The following is a 6,000-nucleotide window of genomic DNA, read 5'->3' as shown; positions in this document are numbered from 1 at the left end:
CAATGTGGGGATTTAATTTATTCCTAAACCTAATCTGTCCTAGTAATTACATTTGAGGCTATGGGTCCTCTATCAACAGTAGTCAGTCACTGAGAGCCGTGTCATTGAGAGCCGTGTCACTGAGAGCCGTGTCACTGAGAGCCGTGCCACTGAGAGCCGTGCCACTGAGAGCCCTGCCACTGAGAGCCGTACAACTGAGAGCCGTACCACTGAGAGCTGTGTCACTGAGAGCCCTGCCACTGAGAGCCATGCTACAGTCTCTATGTGTTTCTGTTGAAGTAACTTATCCTGGACCTCTCCTCTGATCCTCTATTTCTCCCACTTTTTCCTGGTGTTTCGCTCAGCTCTGTTGTGGCTATACCTCAATCAGGTGACCTTATAACACTGTAAGATTACAAAAATAGCTCTACCTCTCTCACACACACAGTGTTATTCAGGTTCAGTGGTAGCTCCCCTGGTGTAGCGCGGTCTTGGCTCCCCTCCCAGCAGGTGTGAGTGCGTGCATGTTTTAGAGAAGCCCCCACCACCGGCATTGCGCTCCCCTCCTGTCGGACGTAGGTAATCCCCACCCTCTGTGGGTCGTGGGGTCAGGGGTGGAGGTGGAGAGAAGGATTTAGAGATCAGCACGCGCTGGGAGAGGTGATATAGAGCTAATGTGTCAGACAACGGGCAGATGACGTCACGCAGCAGAGAGGGAGAGAAACCTTCAATTATAGTAAGCCCATAGAGATGGGGAGTGACAAGGATGAAACAAGATGAAGGGAGAGAGAGAGAGAGAGAGAGAGAGAGAGATAAGGGGTGGACAGAAGGAGGAGAGAGAGGGGGAGGAGGAGAGAGAGAAGGGGAGAGAGAGGGAGGGGGGGGTAGAGGAAGGTTCAAAGATAGAAAAACAAGACAACTATGTTCCAGGAAGGGCAGCTGAGGAGTAAAAAGGGGAACAGAGAGAAGAGGATAGAGGTAGAGACATGTAGAGGGGGAACAGAGGGAAGAGGATAGAGGTAGAGGGGGAACCGAGGGAAGAGGATAGAGGTAGAGGGGGAACAGATAGAAGAGGACAGAGGTAGAGACATGTAGAGAGGGAACAGAGGGAAGAGGATAGAGGTAGAGACATGTAGAGGGGGAACAGAGGGAAGAGGATAGAGGTAGAGGGGGAACAGAGGGAAGAGGATAGCGGTAGAGACATGTAGAGGGGGAACAGAGGGAAGAGGATAGAGGTAGAGGGGGAACAGAGGGAAGAGGATAGAGGTAGAGGGGGAACAGAGGGAAGAGGATAGAGGTAGAGACATGTAGAGGGGGAACAGAGGGAATAGGATAGAGGTAGAGGGGGAACAGAGAGAAGAGGATAGAGGTAGAGGGGGAACAGAGGGAAGAGGATAGAGGTAGAGACATGTAGAGGGGGAACAGAGGGAAGAGGATAGAGGTAGAGACATGTAGAGAGGGAACAGAGGGAAGAGGATAGAGGTAGAGACATGTAGAGGGGGAACAGAGGGAAGAGGATAGAGGTAGAGACATGTAGAGAGGGAACAGAGGGAAGACGATAGAGGTAGAGGGGGAACAGATAGAAGAGGACAGAGGTAGAGACATGTAGAGAGGGAACAGAGGGAAGAGGATAGAGGTAGAGGGGTAACAGAGGGAAGAGGATAGAGGTAGAGGGGGAACAGAGGGAAGAGGATAGCGGTAGAGACATGTAGAGGGGGAACAGAGGGAAGAGGATAGAGGTAGAGGGGGAACAGAGGGAAGAGGATAGAGGTAGAGACATGTAGAGAGGGAACAGAGGGAAGAGGATAGAGGTAGAGGGGTAACAGAGGGAAGAGGATAGAGGTAGAGGGGGAACAGAGGGAAGAGGATAGAGGTAGAGACATGTAGAGGGGGAACAGAGGGAAGAGGATAGAGGTAGAGGGGGAACAGAGGGAAGAGGATAGAGGTAGAGGGGGAACAGAGGGAAGAGGATAGAGGTAGAGACATGTAGAGGGGGAACAGAGGGAATAGGATAGAGGTAGAGGGGGAACAGAGAGAAGAGGATAGAGGTAGAGGGGGAACAGAGGGAAGAGGATAGAGGTAGAGACATGTAGAGGGGGAACAGAGGGAAGAGGATAGAGGTAGAGGGGGAACAGAGGGAAGAGGATAGAGGTAGAGACATGTAGAGAGGGAACAGAGGGAAGAGGATAGAGGTAGAGGGGGAACAGAGGGAAGAGGATAGAGGTAGAGACGTAGAGGGGGAACAGAGAGAAGAGGATAAAGGTAGAGGGGGAACAGAGGGAAGAGGATAGAGGTAGAGACATGTACAGAGGGAAGAGGATAGAGGTAGAGACGTAGAGGGGGAACAGAGAGAAGAGGATAACGGTAGAGACATGTAGAGGGGGAACAGAGGGAAGAGGACAGAGAGGTGTGCAGCTGGCAGCCTGTCACAGCCCAAGGTGTCTCTTGTCACTGTGCTGGTCACACGCACGCAAAGGATGGCACTGCCATGAATAAAGCATCATAATCCACTGAGATTACACAAACAGTAGTGGGAGCTGGCCCACAGGGAACAAGTCAAACAGTAGTGGGAGCTGGCCCACAGGGAACAAGTCAAACAGTAGTGGGTTCTGGCCCACAGGGAACAAGTCAAACAGTAGTGGGAGCTGGCCCACAGGGAACAAGTCAAACAGTACTGGGTTCTGGCCCACAGGGAACAAGTCAAACAGTAGTGGGTTCTGGCCCACAGGGAACAAGTCAAACAGTAGTGGGAGCTGGCCCACAGGGAACAAGTCAAACAGTAGTGGGAGCTGGCCCACAGGGAACAAGTCAAACAGTAGTGGGAGCTGGCCCACAGGGAACAAGTCAAACAGTAGTGGGAGCTGGCCCACAGGGAACAAGTCAAACAGTAGTGGGTTCTGGACCACAGGGAACAAGTCAAACAGTAGTGGGAGCCGGCCCACAGGGAACAAGTCAAACACTAGTGGGAGCTGGCCCACAGGGAACAAGTCAAACAGTAGTGGGAGCTGGCCCACAGGGAACAAGTCAAACAGTAGTGGGAGCTGGCCCACAGGGAACAAGTCAAACAGTAGTGGGTTCTGGCCCACAGGGAACAAGTCAAACAGTAGTGGGTTCTGGCCCACAGGGAACAAGTCAATCAGTAGTGGGTTCTGGCCCACAGGGAACAAGTCAAACACTAGTGGGAGCCGGCCCACAGGGAACAAGTCAAACAGTAGTGGGAGCTGGCCCACAGGGAACAAGTCAAACAGTAGTGGGTTCTGGCCCACAGGGAACAAGTCAAACAGTAGTGGGTTCTGGCCCACAGGGAACAAGTCAATCAGTAGTGGGAGCTGGCCCACAGGGAACAAGTCAAACAGTAGTGGGTTCTGGCCCACAGGGAACAAGTCAAACAGTAGTGGGTTCTGGCCCACAGGGAACAAGTCAATCAGTAGTGGGAGCTGGCCCACAGGGAACAAGTCAAACAGTAGTGGGTTCTGGCCCACAGGGAACAAGTCAATCAGTAGTGGGAGCTGGCCCACAGGGAACACGTCAGGGGTCTCAGGCAGTTAATGGATGTCTGGGTAGTGATGTTTGGTGTCTGGGGTTTGAGAAGGTTTGGATATACTGTGTGTGTGTGAGTCTTGATACGACAGGCTACAGGGGTTTGGGAGGAGATGGGCTCGCAACAGGGCTCACGTGGTGGGCAATGCATCAGCATGTTTATGTAGGATCGGTCGTGTGAGCGTGTGTGTATGTGTTAAGGTGGGTCGGGGGACATACAGGCTATATATTGACAGCACTTCTAGGACCTGTGTGTATCACTGTATCTGTAAAGCTGTAGTATAGACTACTGTCAAAGCAGCGTTCGGTCTCCATACTGTTAGCCATGCTATAGCAGCCGTGGCAGGTACACACACGTACAGTATGTTTGTGCTGGTTAAGTGGGCTAGTCAGTGAGCGCAGTGGGAGGCAGGCTTTACTGCAGGCTGTAGCCCAGAGCAGGTGGCTCATTATAGTCCTGATGGGAGGCTTAAAAGTGTTGCACAGGTAGGACCTCTTTCCCAGTAACACCTGTCTGCCGTTTACACTCTGAAATCATAACAGTGCGCCATTAGGAGCACTGTTAGCATCCCGTTAAATCCCGGCCGGCCACCGGCTTCTGCCACCATGCTCCAAAAGGATTGTGGGATTTCGGAGCCATATGTTTCTGATTAATAATGGTGGGACTGAATGAGTTTGTGTGAAAAAGCCGCAGCGTGTGTATGTGTATGTAAGCTTCTCCTCCTCTCCTCTCCTTTCCTTTTTTCAAGCATATTTCAGTCTAAGACAAAGCATTTCAAACACACACACACACACAAAGTGAAATTTAAGCATGCCTAGATATTTTATATTGATGATAATATAAAATAAAAAAAAATTGTACTAAGCTAAATTATTTAACGTCGTTGGCAGATAATTTAGCTTATTTTAACAAAAAAATAGCTTGACGCTTAGATTTCACTTTTTGCTGTGCACACACACACACACACACACACACACACACACACACACAAACCAGCGCAGACAAACCAGGGTGACCTGTTTATGTTTGTGGTGTCTCATTCAGTTCAATGTTGCCATGGATTGGCGTCCTGGCATGAAGTATTGATAGTAATAATGTCTGAGAGAGAATTCGATGTGGCATCGTTTTGTCAACGTCCCTCTAATCCCATGCAGTGTGCTAGCCTGTATCTGACCGAAACTCAGCCTGCTCTCTCTGTTCCCACAATGTTGGGGTTGCCTTGACAAATCTGTTGAAACGCCGGCCCCTGCTCCTCCATTGGCAGGGAGCGGGAGGGCGGCCTTTGAAATGCCTCCCCCCACTCAAAGCACAGCTGACATCTTCTTCTTCCAGATGGAATGAATTAGGGATATACAATGTGTCCGTCCGTCCGTCCGTCCGTCCTCCAAAGAGCACAACGAGGGAAAGCCACGGCATCTTTTTGTTTACCAAAATGGCAGTCAAATCCCTATACTCCCCCCAACCCCTCCCAACACAAAATTCCCCTCTATCTTGCCTACATTGCACACTCCTAAGCCACTCGATTGACAGGATGAAGGGATATCATTCCCCTTTGTGTGTGTTTGATAGATTGGAACACGGATGTGTGCATTGTAAAAACACCAAACACGGTCTGTGACATTTTCTCCTCACAAAAACAGTAACTAAATCTCTGGTTACACTAAAGTTCCTCCTCACGGAATTGTTAAAGAAAGGTGACAACATCAAAAATGTTGCTCTCTGACCCTTATAGCTATATCCCCATCAATATATGTACAAACCATGTTTTTTTTTCCTTACTTCCTTATCAGAATGATGTGTGTATTTGTTGCCTACAGACATGAATAAGGTGGATTGATCCTCACTACAGGTACATGACTATGAAATGAACGTGAAGTTTACATTAAGTTGTTGTCATAGAGTTGGAAACAAACACAGAGAGTTGAGGGCTACCCCTGAGGGCTACACCTGAGGGCTACCCCTGAGGGCTACACCTGAGGGCTACACCTGAGGGCTACCCCTGAGGGCTACCCCTGAGGGCTACACCTGAGGGCTACCCCTGAGGGCTACCCCTGAGGGCTACAGCTGAGGGCTACAGCTGAGGGCTACCGCTGAGGGCTACAGCTGAGGGCTACCCCTGAGGGCTACAGCTGAGGGCTACAGCTGAGGGCTACCCCTGAGGACTACCGCTGAGGGCTACCCCTGAGGGCTACCGCTGAGGGCTACCCCTGAGGGCTACCGCTGAGGGCTACCCCTGAGGGCTACAGCTGAGGGTTACACCTGAGGGCTACCGCTGAGGGTTATACCTGAGGGCTACCGCTGACGGCTACAGCTGAGGGCTACCGCTGACAGCTACAGCTGAGGGCTACCCCTGAGGACTACAGCTGAGGGCTACTGCTGAAGGTTACACCTGAGGGCTACCGCTGAGGGCTACCGCTAAAGGCTACCGCTGAGGGTTACACCTGAGGGCTACCGCTGAGGGCTACCGCTGAGGGCTACAC

General features: G+C 51.1%; 1 protein-coding gene across 1 annotated transcript in view; it reads left to right on the top strand.

Moving 5' to 3' along the window:
- arb2a (ARB2 cotranscriptional regulator A) overlaps window positions 1-6,000 on the top strand; it is a 318,843-nt gene that overhangs the window by 239,137 nt on the left and 73,706 nt on the right. The window lies entirely within an intron of this gene.

This window comes from Oncorhynchus mykiss, chromosome 6 (genome assembly GCF_057628025.1).
Source record: "Oncorhynchus mykiss isolate SJ-2025 chromosome 6, ASM5762802v1, whole genome shotgun sequence".
NCBI classification, from domain to species: Eukaryota; Metazoa; Chordata; class Actinopteri; order Salmoniformes; family Salmonidae; genus Oncorhynchus; species Oncorhynchus mykiss.
The sequence above is the reverse complement of the archived record's forward strand: the minus strand, read 5'-3'. Positions and strand labels throughout refer to the sequence as shown.